Here is a 13,166-nt window from a genome sequence, read left to right on the forward strand (position 1 = left end):
CCCCCCCCCTTATGATGGTTAGTGCTGCAGGTCAACCTGTTACAAATCTTTTGACAATCTGTGTCTTCCCAGTGGTTTAATTAACTGTCATTTCAACTGACAGTGGTGGTGTGGTAGCAGAGAAGTTGAAAGTACAGTGGTCTGCTTCATTATTATTGTGTACATGCTTTGAAGTAAATTGCAGCACTACCTTATACTTCATCAGCTAATAGGAAACTTTTTTATTGTGTAAATGCTGTAAGACTTTGTATATACTTCAGTTGTTACCAAATCTTTAAAAGGAAGAGTGTTATGCTAATAAATAGCTCCTGGTGCAGGTATGGTAGGGTTTTTGTTCTTTTTTTTACCCCTCCCATTCTTAAAACTATATCGGGAACTCAATTGCAGTGTGTTTTAGTGCTGTAGAAGGTCTTGGTTAAATAATAGTTCCAGTAAAAGGTTTCTTTTACTAAAGTGCTTTTCAGAATATAATTTTTCATAAAGTAACTATAGCAGCATGATCTGTCTGAAGAATTAGAAGAGATTTTCAAGACTCCTAAAATAGCTTGCTTCTTCCTTACCTAGCAATGTTACTGTTCCCATTTATAGCATCTGTTCATAATGAATCACCGCAGTCTTCTGAATTATTCTTCAGTAGTGCTTATTTATATATTTGAATATTAAAGCCGTTTTACAAAGTCGGGCTCTATCTTTTCTCTAAGAAGCCTGTAGCCCAACTTCTTACCGATAGCCACAGTTAATGCAGGCAAGCCTAGAAGTGGAGCCATGCAGTCATTTAGTGCCTATGGAATTATCTTACATCAAGTTTTATATAATTGTTTTTCAAATGATTGTTCATGGGGGGAAAAAAGCACACATTCTGTTTCAGGAGGCTACTCTATGGTTTTTACAGTTGGCTTCACAACCTAAGACTTACAACATTCCTAGTTCGGTCAAAAAAATGAGGAGCTCTGTATTTCAGAGACATTTGTGACATTTTTAAGCTCCATGGGTTTCAGTTGGCATTGACATCACACTGGTTTTTGAAGCATATTTTTCCAATAGTAAGTTTTTTCCAATAGTAAGTTCTACTCAGTTCAGTGACTATTTTGCCAAGGAAAATAATGCTTAAGGGATTAAAGCCAAGTGTAATGCAGCTGTACAGCAATGAAATAAAGAAGTTAAAACCGAAATGAAAATGCACTCACATTGTTCTCTCTCAAGTGTTTTAAGAATGATGATGAACATGCTATCTCAACTGTTGTCAGCCAAAAACAGTAATAAAGAAGCCTTTATAACTAGAAAATGGGTTCGAGCATATGCTAGTACTCTGAACTTGTTTCCCAAGGTTTGTTAGGAAGCCGTAGGCTCTTGAGAAATCAAATTCATTTCCTTTAAATGCCACAAGGGGTTTAGGCTTTTGAGCTATCTGTAAGAGAGCATTTCCTCACCCGAGATCTTAAGCAGCACCTTTGACACAGCACAGGCTCTGACTCTGCTATCCCTGCTTCTTACAATATGCACGTGAATAAGATTTTACAGGACCCAGACCTTCACAGTCAACTGAATTTGCAACTCTGGTGAGGTTGCAGTAATAGAAATCACAAGATTGCAAAATGTCCACAAGGCTTTGAACAAGCAGATGATAATTGCCTTCGTTTGTCACTTTATTACAGTTTATGCAGATACGATTGATTTATTTATAGTCTTGCTATATGTTTGTTTTGTATGTTTGCATAAAAGCCATATTGTTGGTGTCAGATCTGTTTTTGTTTTCAAATGGGAATAACCATTTTGCCTTTGCAGACATGTCGAGAGGGTCTATTGTTTGTCCCTGCCTTAGGAGATTCCTGAGTGCCGAATATTGAATTTGCAGAGTTGTAACCAACTCAAACGACTCATCAGGGACCTGGTCTGGTCTTGTTCCTGCTGCCTCCAGCAGGCATTTACGCAGGTGCAAAGCTCACAGCAAGCGTCCACGGTTAAACAACAGCTCTTGTTGCAGCAGCAGCTCTTGAGGGAGATGCAAGTCTGTGGCGTCCTGTGGAAGCCAGTACTGAGCCCAGCGCTGACAGTCCCGGCTCCAGGAGTGAAGAAAAACGCAGTACGTTTTCAGTAGTTAGTGTAAATTCACACTCACACACACAGAAGAAACCACCACAGAAGTTTATGGTGGTTCTGTTATTTTGACTTTCCGGGGAGGGAAAGGAAGAGGAAAATTATGTGACAAAACACACTTTGAAATCTATGTACAGCTTTGCGCAGAGATAAACCATTTCTCTGAGTGAAAGAGATGGGCAGCAAAGTAAAACTGTTCTTTTAATCACTTCATATTATATAGTAACAATGTTGTGAAAGATGAGAGACGTAGGATTTGTGCCACAAATTTACATTCAACAAATACAAGTACTGAAATGTTCTTTTTTATGAATTCTGTTTCTGCAAGGGAGAGCGCTGTGCTGCGAGCATATGCACCATCTGAGTGACCGAGGGCTTTTGAAGGGTAAACACAGAATGATGATGCTTTTGGCAGAAATTCAAAAATCAAAAGACACACTCAGACAACAGAGCCAATCAGTATTGCTGACTTACCTCTTTTTACAGCAATTTATCCATCCATGGAGGCCATACGCTTTTGATTCCAGTCATTCAATGAAAAACAAAGTGCTTAATGGAGCTCTGCAGTACAGAGCTGAATAATTTCAGTCTGCGGGAGAACAGGAAAGGAGCTAAACCTTAAAAACAGTCTTCCCGATACCTATTGATTATGGCATGATGTTTAGTACGTTATATTCAGAGCTCGCTTGTTCATAAGAAACTTTTTATTAAGCAGAGTAGTCAAACCAATAAATCTGGTAGGTGCCAGTTTTCCAAGGCTATAAAACTCATTTTTTATGTGATTAATGGTGCCACACCAGTAGCTGAGCACATTAGGCTTGGAATATAAGAGCATCTGGAGCTTTGTTCCCATGAACAGTAAGGGTCGGTTGCCTATTTTGGCAATGAATATAAACGCAGATATAATGTAAGGTCCCTTTGTGCTGTACAAGAGAATAAATTGGTCAAGGTGTTTTGTACTGAATTGTAACATAACTCTATATTAAAATCCTTGTTACCAAGGCTTAGATGGTCACTGATATTCTGAATTCATCTGAAATTCCTTGCTGTCAGCAGAAAGACTCCAATAATCTGCCCATTGAAATATATCACCCATAGCTTAATGGGAAAGGCCATTCAAATTGTCTGTTCAGTGTAAAGACTTTTATCTCCTGATGATGGCATCTGTTAAGTGAAGCTCTAAATAAGCAAATTTCAGTCAGAAGTATTAACCCATGAACACCTTTTATTTTTCTCCCTGGAACCCCAAGTGGTGATCAATAGCTTTGTCCTAGAGTTTGTTACAGTCAGTATGTTGTTGCTAAAATACTCAGTGTAGTTGTTTAACCTGGCAGGCAGGCAGCCAAACACCACTCAGCTGCTTGCTCACTCCCCCTGACCCTGCAGTGGGATGGGGGAGAGAATTGGAAAAAAAAAAGAAAATTCATGGATTGAGAGAAAGACAGTTTAATAGAACAGAAAAAGAAGGGAAAATAATAATAACAATAATAATAATAATGATGGTAGAATATACAAAATGAGTGATGCACAATGCAATTGCTCACCACCTGCCATCCCAAGCAGTGATCGCTACTTCCTGAACCACGCCTCTTATTTATATACTGAGCATGACATCTTACGGTATGGAATACCCCATTGGCCAGCTCGGCCAGCTGTCCTGGCTGTGCTCCCTCCCAGCCTCTTGTGCACCAGCATGGGAAGCTGAAAAGTCCTTGACTAGTGTAAACACTACTTAGTAACAACTGAAAACATCAGTGTGTTATCAACGTTCTTCTCATACTAAATCCAAAACACAGCACTAGGAAGAAATTTAACTCTATCCCAGCCGAAACGAGGACACTCGGATGTTGTCCATTCTGGGCGCACATGCAATCAAGTGGAGACACCTACACCACACCGTCTGTCTTGCCCTGGTAGGTATGAACAGCCTTCAAGCATATTTTATATTTGATCACTTAAGAATTTGGTTGTGGCTGCCCATCAAAACTCAGTAATAATAAGCGGTGACTTTTTTTTTTTTAGTTTTCATGCAAAACAATCAATTATATAACAAAAACTAGTCTTTTAAATGTCGTTCTTCTAAATTTAAAGTCATTTTCGTGATGGTTTTATGACAAGAGTAAGAGAGTGCTAGTATCTGTGCTATTATTGTTTCCTGCTTTTGGCACTGCAAGTCATCTCCACCTTCTTGGTGTCTTGCCTTTTCTGAGTTTTCCCAGCTTCCATTCTTCCTTTCTGCATGTTCCTTGCTTGTCTTGTCTGGCGTTTTCATCTTCTCTTCTCTGAAATGTATGACCAAGGTCATCATCTTCTCCTTGCTTAGCCTCTTCTTAAACAGCCTCATCCTTCAGTTATGTTAATGCCCCTGAATCCCAAAGCAACTTTCCCACAACTTGTCCTGTCTTTTACAACCCCCATATTCATGGCAGCCTGTTTCCAAAAGAGTAACTCTGGTTGCAGTTGAGCTGCCATGTCCTGAACAGGTGGTGGTCTATTTAATGGATTATTTTTTAATTTTCCGGTGTGCCATGCTATTTGCAGGCAAGATGAAACAGCAAGAGACGGTTCTTCAGGAAGAAGTAGTGATTAAAACAGTCATGAAGAACAGGATGCCAAACGTATCTTGAAATATCTACCTTGTGGTCCAAAATTGCCTGTATTTTTTTCTCTGCTCTATCTCGCTCAATGCATACCCTTGCTACTTCTTTAGGTCTATACAAAATGCTGGCTTGAGGACCATGGTGTGCAAAGGTGGCACAATTTCCAGTGAAAAGAGTGATACAGGCCTGCTATCCAAGTAATAGTTACCATTTTGCCTTCTGCCGTTTGGTGTCATGGTACCTGTGCGTCTTAGACCTGTGGCATCCAGACCACTTGCGCTGCCTGCTCAGCTCCCAGGCAGCCGGCTGCAGAGCGCTGCCTTAAAAAGACTGTCTCAAAACAAGAGGACAGTGGAAGATCCAGAAGAGACAAGGTCTGTCCTCACCTGGCTATTGCGGGAGACTTCCAGCTGTGGTAAGAGAAGAGCAGGTTTGCAAGCTAAAATCCCCAGGCTGCCGTCTCGTGCAGCCCTGGGGCTGAGGGTCTGACACCTCAACCCTGTGTATAGGAAAAGGGTATCTGTGTGTTCTTATGGGAGACGGGACAGATAAGCGTACGAAAGCAGAAGGCACGTGGTGAAGCATGCCACTGTTTCAATAAATACCTGCTATTCATATCTTTAAAAATGAAGAAGGGAAAAAAAAAGAACAGGGATGAAATTTGGAGAACAGCTGTGTATGCAAATGCTTTCAGACAAGATGCGGAGGTGGGTAGATAGTTTTGCTTTTTAAGAAATGAAGCTTTTAAAAGATCTTTTAATAAATGACCTGCTTTTCAAGTATATTAATCTTTTATGAAGTCAGTCTTGCCATTCTGAACTGTAAAAGCTTTGCTACTCTCATCACAGAGCATTCAGAAATGTACTGACAGTGATTTGGAGTGGCTTAAGGAGTAGGATAAAAGGGTGCTTAGCTGAACGTGAACTTTATTTTACCAAAGTTTTTGGGAATGGTGGTTTAGTTCTTTATTTTAAATAGATTGGGGGGGACAGCAGAAAATTAACATAGTCTTATTTATTAATGTTGGCCTGCAAATGAGACTGGGAAGCACAGGTTCAGTTAATGTGTCTGACTGCATGAAAATTATAGTATTAGGTTTTGGCAAAGGCTTGATTTTCTTTATCCATGTCTTGCATATCTTGGAGCATATCGGCTTACACGTATCTGGCACCAAATGAACTCATCCCATCTGAAAACGCTTTCTGTGAGCTTACGGGTTTGAGTCCATCTGCTGAATTTTCTTTTGTGTTGAAGGACTCTGAACAAAGAGCTGTCAATGCTTTCAATTTCCCATGGTTTTGTTTCTAGCATGTTCGACAAACGAGGCCTTTCAAACCCTCTCCTACAGACCAAGTGAAAATAGGAGCTTTATATTGGTATATGCTCCGGTATTGAATTCAGGAGGTAGAGAGCAGGCAAGAAGTCATATTGTAAAATGATTTTTTTGTGCTGTTGTTTCCTAATGAAATTGCAGGGTTGGGGTTTTTTATCCCTGAAATGCCATACAGTGAAACAGAGCCAAAGAAGCTAATAAAACCTTAAAGGGTTTCCCCACAGCGGCATGAGGAAACTTTAAAACATGGCTGGGTGCTTCATCTGGGAAAACCATGAAAAAAACTGATACCCAAATCCTGGCCCCACTGAAGTCAATGGGAATTTTACCACTGATTTTAAGTGAGGTGACAGGATTTCACCCATTGTCAGAGCTTAATATTTCGCCCTATTTGGGGGTGGGTTTTTTTCCCTGTTGTAAATCTCATGCATTAGTTTTCTACCACATCCTCACCTATTCTTCTGTCTCCCCAAGCAGCACAAGGGGGGGAAATCCCTCCAGGCACGGCAGGTAGGAGCCCTGGGAGCAGTGAAACCTCCCGCAGGTGTTCAGAGATCCCTCCTTGCTTTCAGACAGACCCACGGCATGGCTGGAGCACCCGCTGTTTGCAGCGATATTTGCCTGGGCCATCAGCCGGGCTTGGTTCAGAGGGTAAAAAGCCAGCACTTCCTCTGACCTTATTTATCTTCCTGGCTTGCAGGTGTGTCCCATGGTAGCCAAAATGGTGTCTAGTAAAATTAGTTACCCAAAGAAGCTGTTTCAGACCCTTGATACCTAGCTGATATGGGTACCAGAGGCCACGGCCCTGATCTAAACTTGAGGAAGCAGCTGCAAGGCCACCGTCTCATTCTTTGGCGTGGAAGGAGAAACCACCCTGGGCCTAGCTAGGTGTGTTGGAATTCCCCATCTACAGCTCCTGCTGCTCACTGGGCCAAGAAATCTGTCCCCATACCATATTCCTCTGCAGTGGCACTGTTCAGGCCCCTGATGAGGACCATCTGGGCCACCAGTCAGTCTCCTAGAAGATGCTGCCCACACATGCAGCTGCATGTGTTGCACCTAGGCTATCACTGATTTTTCAATTACTTTTGCTGTGTTTATCCCCAGAAGAACTGTATAATGTTCTGCACTGAAACTATCTTAATGAAAAATATTTTTTCTACAGGATGTAGATCTGTGAGATGAGGCAAAGAGGAGGTTTGGTGGAGCACAAAATACTACTACTGGTATCAGGAGAAGGTCAGGAACTACCTGCCCAGCTCAGGGTGTGTCTCTTTACACATAGGTAGCACATGTTATAATATGTTCTCTGAATTTTTACTGGACTGCTAACGACCAGCTTATGGAAAAACTGGGAACTAATGAGCCATCACAAATATTCGTATCAAGCCTCAGGGGTGCCCCTTTCGCTCATCCCTAAACACCAACGAGGTGTTTCAGGAGCAATGTACAACTGGTGCTATTTTAAAACAAATTCACTCTACCACAAACCACGTTTAAGCAGTAAACTGCAAAGTAGTCAGCTGTGATATCAAAAATCTTTATGGGAGGTTATTTATTCAAGGCATCATTTCTGAAATGTTCAGGGCAGACCCTGCTCCTTGGAGGTCACTGCTGAAAGGTGTGTGCTTCTCCCGTGGTTGTTCCAGCTCTGCTATGGAAGAGGGAGCAAGGGGGCCACTTTGGGGCCCCGTCCTGGCAAACCCCCCACCATAGGCAGGGCACTCCTGTGCTGTCGGGTCTTGGGGATGTGTATGATTAAATACACAAATGCAGTTGTGGTGTGGAATTAGAGATTTTTCTAACAGCCTTATTCCCACGCAAGTACCACATGGAGCTGATGCTCAGGGACACGCCGGGTTTTCAGGGGGCTGCTGAGTGAACAGATGTGTAATGCCATGAAATTGGGGAATGTGTTGAAAGCGTATGGAAAGGGGTTTCCTGACCAAGTGTTTCGCTGAATAGAAAATGGCATTTCACGTGGCTGAAATCATGGCAGAGCACTCAGATTTAGTAGATACTGGGGGAAAGTCAGCGGTCCAACCGTCTGACTGAAGGAGAGAGCCTGTGCGACTTAAGGAGCAATAAAGTCCTGCAGCTGCATCAGCCCCTTCTGGGATACAGCCCGACATGCCGGGCGTGGGGAAGGCTGGCTGCGCTGCAAGGAGGGACTAACTCTATAAAGCCACCAGCCAAGCCTAGGCAATTAATTGTATTTTTAATTCAGCATTTTGTAAGAATCATTTATAGCCACAGGAAATCTAATCCATTGGCTTAATGTGTTTGTGAGTGGTGGCAGTTTGTTTTATTTGTTTAATATTATTTTAAGCCAGAGAAATAGTTCAATATGAACACCTCGCAGCTATTGATACCTGGCACTTTTTTCCCTGTGCCACATGATAGCAGGTTGGTCATGAAGATAAAAATATGGGGTTGTTAGCTGGGTTATGAATAAGTTGCACTTCTTCAGAAAAAATCTGATTAAAACCAAAACATACAGAAGCTTTTCCTGACTGATGCTGACTATTGCACGTGTGTCTTTCCCAACAACTACAAGTTGTTAGATTCCAAAAATAAGAGTTAGACTTGCTGTCTATAAAACCATTAAACAAGGAAGCAGGAGAGAGAGCATGAATTTTTAGAGCGACCTTGGTGTTAGCGTACCCTGCTCATGTCCTGGCTGGTGCGGGGGGACAGCGAGGGGAGAGACTGCTGCTTTAGCCCATGGTCTGCAGGAGAACAGAAGAAGGGGGAACAGAAATGTGATCTGAAAATAACATTAGCCATGACGGTCCGACCATGAGGTCTTCCTCAGGAACAGTCTGCAGGAGCAGAGCTAATCACTGTGTTTAAATGAACAAGCTTTTCAGAGCAGGGACGTTAAACATTTTCACCCCTCAGTGCTGGCTTTTTAGTTTTTATTGCTGCTCTCACTATACATCCCTACAGACTCATTTGTAATGCTTCTTTCATTCCCCTAAGTGGGGAATGCCAAGATAAGAATACTGGAGGTCTTCGTACTCTCAGCAGCGAAACACAGCAGAGATGAGAGTGATACGAAAGGTCCAGGAGTCCAGGAAATTATCCTCAGCCTGTTCCCTTCAGAAACCACCCCCTTGGGTGGAGGCACTGATGTGCAACAGCGGAGGCAGGACCTGCCTCCTTTAAAGGTTTTGGAAAGGAATTACTGGTCTCTCTGAATGAGATGCTAATCCCAGGTTCCTTCAGAGCTTCTGCTGAAAAAAAATTGCCACTTTTTTCAGTCCTGCCCTGCATGGCACCTCAAACATTATTGCTGCTGCAAATAAGCAGACTTTTACAGCGATTGGGGGAAAAAAAAGGGGAATGGCACATTCAGAAGCTCCTTGGCTGAGCCGTGTCCTCACGTGTCCCTTCCCACCATGCTGCAGGAAGGAACACTTCTGCAGAGCAATGCTGCTCTCCTCCATATTTCCCCTATGCTTCACCACTGCTATTTCTTTCCCAGACCGATGTTTTCATGTCAGCTACTCAGGAGCCGAAGATCCTTCCTCCTGGACCTCATCATTCTGATGTTGAGTGGTGAAACCAGAAAACAGAGCTGCAGCTGTTTGCCAGTTTGGCTCATCCTTGACATTTTTCTGACAACAGCCTTTATTTATGACCAGCCATATGAAACTGCTTCATGAAGCATATCACTAAAATTTGGGTTTTCTCATTGCTTTTTTTACTGTAAGCTGAGGCCATTTATCTTTCTTTCTCAATATTTTTAGTCTTTGAGTTTCCTCAGGTTGAAGCATTTATTTCTTTAGGCAACTGTTTCTATGTACTTTGAAAGACAGTCTGTTGTTTGTTAACACTATGGTACGTGTAACTCTATTAAACTGTTAATATGCATGTAGTTAGTCCATTGAATACATATGCATTAGTGACCAGGATGAAGGAACAGTAAATGTATGGGAAATTTTAGAAACAAATTTTTGAGAAGCAGTTTGGAGCAGTTCCAGTCTATCTGACACTGCAGATGTAACGCGGGCTGCCTGCATTTGCAATTCACAGTAAAAATTATCAGAAGATTCTGATTAGTAAATGGAATGTGTAATATGTTCCCAACAGACCAGTTTCCCATAAGAAATAACTCATTTTGACCCCTGTTTATTTTTCAAAAGTGCATAATAGAACTGACGTCAAGAAAATTTTCTGTGGAACAGGGGAAATAAAAAAGCCACCTTCAAGCCAGAGGAACCCCAAATCAAATAATTTGGTTGAAACATTTCTGCATTATTTCTAGCAAAGAATTTGATTGACAAGTGAGTCATGAAAAAGCAGTAAATCTCTGCTTCCAGGGATTTGTGGTTTCTAAGGAACCCAGGGTAGAAGGGCCCTGCTGCTGCTTGCAGCCCCCCCCTGCTGTCCCATCCCACCACTCAGGGTTGCTGCTCACAAGCAGAGTTAGCTCTGTCTTTAAAATAAGTAGGGCTTTTGTCCAAGTTGCGGCTTTAAGGTGGCTGCTGCTTTACCAAGTTCTCTTTGCCCTGCTTCCCAAAGATGATTCTCCTTCAGACAACATAAGCAACAGCAGCCATTGCATGGTTGTCTCTCCTGGCACTACAGTGTGTGGTTATGTCCTGCCATCTTTAGGAATACGTGTTTCACTCTGTCTTGGCAACCTTTGCACCACGACGAATTGCTTACATGGCCTGTAAGAGCATATTCTTTGCAAAGCATGAGGGTGTTGTATCACAATATGATATCACAGTCGGTAACGGACAGTGAAGCAGCTGGTAGCTCCTGATGTACCAGTTCACATCTGCCATGAAAGAAGTGGCTTGTGCCTAAAACAGGTGGATCTTTGGAGCCTGGAGAATTCACGGTCATCAAAATCAACGTGTCCCATGGTTAGGTTGTCTTGGTGGAAGATCCCGTGCTCTGAGGCCCTGCTTTTCAACACCACACATGCTGGTGTTTTCTACTCTGTGGGAGTTCTCAAAATCCTTTAGAAACTGAATTTTGAGATTTCAATCTTTTCTGGAGAGGACTCTTTCCTGGGACAGGGTTGCTTTTGTTGACACAGCTGCCAGCTGTTGTTTCAGCCTAATCTGTAAGCTCAAGGAAGCATTTACAGCAGTTACAACCCCTCCTTTTTTCAGTTCTTTTCAAGAAAAATCTGCAAAACCTAGAGATGTGTTCTCTGTAGTAAAATGTAGGAAGCGAGATGCTGGGAAATAATTAGGAAAGGTAACTATTTGCCCCCTCCTTTTCTTTGGCTCTCCAAGAGTGCTCACATGACAAAAAATGGGTCCATGCTCATACCAAATATTGTAAAATAAGTACATGTTTGTCACATGTAAACCACTGAAAACTCTGAATAAAGGGAAGTTACTGATTTTTCTTTTCACCAATTAGGTTTTGGATTGCAGAACAGCTCACTGCATGTTGGCAACTGCTGAAAGGTGGGAGTGGATTGACTGCCTTCTCAAACAAAGTGCCACCTTGAAACGTGAACGTGAGCATCGAAATGCTGCATTTCAGCTTGGCTGTCAGCCCTGGTCAGGATTGGAACAGAAGACTTCTTTGGGATACTTGGATACTGAGTGAAATGTCTGTGACAATTCAGTATGTACACTGAGATAATGTATCAGTGTACCAAAATGCAGCAGGCTTTGTGTTGCTGAGGTTCCAATATTTTTCTGACCACTTCTGCACAGTAAGCATAGTGAAACTTTGGTATAAAGAGGATTGTTGTCTTTCCTTTGCTTTGGAAACTTTATCCATTGTCTCTTTCACTTAATCTATTTTCTTTCATTGTATTAAAACCTCATCATATTCCTTTCCATCAGTAGCTAAATTTCTGGGCTGGTAGCAGTGATTCTTTGCATGTACTCTGCATTTTCGCTTTGATTTTGAGTCCTTCTCAGTGATAAGCTACAAAAAAACACCAAATCATTATTGCTGAGGATGCCACACTGATGTAACTGCAACCTTCTGTAGCTGAAAAATATCAGTGACAATTCTCTGTTCATCTAATCCCTGACTTCAAGAAATCATCAGATCAAAGCCAACCACTCAGCCAGTGTATGCTGGGTTTTTTCATTTCCAAAACAAATACCACCACTTGCAGAGCAGAAAATCCCCTGTATCCTGTAAAATCCTGCAGAATGAGACACACTTATGGTTGTGAAAGGAGGGAAAAGCAGATAAAGTTCTGACTCCCTGTAGAAGTGGAACCCCTGTCATTTCTGCCACCAAGGCTCTGATTTCACCCAAGAATTACAAGAAGTATTTCCTTTAAAGAGCAGTTTGCCTCCTTAAACAGTGCTTTTGAGAAAAGCAGCACTATCATCCCAGGTACGAATTTGCATTAGTGGAAAGAGATATGCCATTGTGAAACACAATCTCCAGAAATTAATTCCTCCTGAGTGAGTTTTGTTATGTTGGGCTTTTTTTCCCTTTTAAATAGACTTATCGATTTTTAGGCCAGATGAGATCACTGTAATTGTTTTGTCTGACTTTCTCCATAACATCAATTATAACCAGGCATGAATTAATTCCCCTTCGAATTACAGACTGTATTTCAGTTGAGAAATCCTATTTTGATTTGAACAAAGGCAGTGATGGAGAACCCAAAACAGCATTTACTAAATCATTTCAGTGGTTAATAATCCCCTGCTTAGATAAATTGTAATCTCCGTTCCAGTCTGAATTTGTCCAGCTTCAAACAGCAGCCCCGAGGTACTGCTGTACATTTGTTTGCTGGGCTGAAGAGCCCACTGCCACAGTTTTGCTCACTGTGGAGGTGCGGAGACCGTGATTGTGTCTGCCCTTAGCTTTTTCTTGGGCAAACTAAACAGCCCTCAGATGAACAGGTAGTTTTTCATCCTACCTGCTCCAGGGAGTCCTAGCAGAACTGACTAGCATAGTCAAAATGAGAAGGTCCGTTATCCATGCATATGCTGTTGATGTAGCGCTAATGATATTTTCTTGCCTTTGTGCAGTCTTTGCACATGCTGGAGCAATGGTCCAGCTTTACAGGACATGTCTGAAGCAAGTCACCCCCGGCAACCTTACCACAGCTTCTTGCCCCTTCCTGCCATGCGCGAGGCAGAGTGTCACCAGATCTGTCAGCACACCACCGCATGCCATCTCTCCCTAACCCA

This window comes from Fulmarus glacialis, unplaced genomic scaffold (assembly GCF_000690835.1).
Source record: "Fulmarus glacialis isolate BGI_N327 unplaced genomic scaffold, ASM69083v1 scaffold42827, whole genome shotgun sequence".
NCBI lineage: Eukaryota > Metazoa > Chordata > Aves > Procellariiformes > Procellariidae > Fulmarus > Fulmarus glacialis.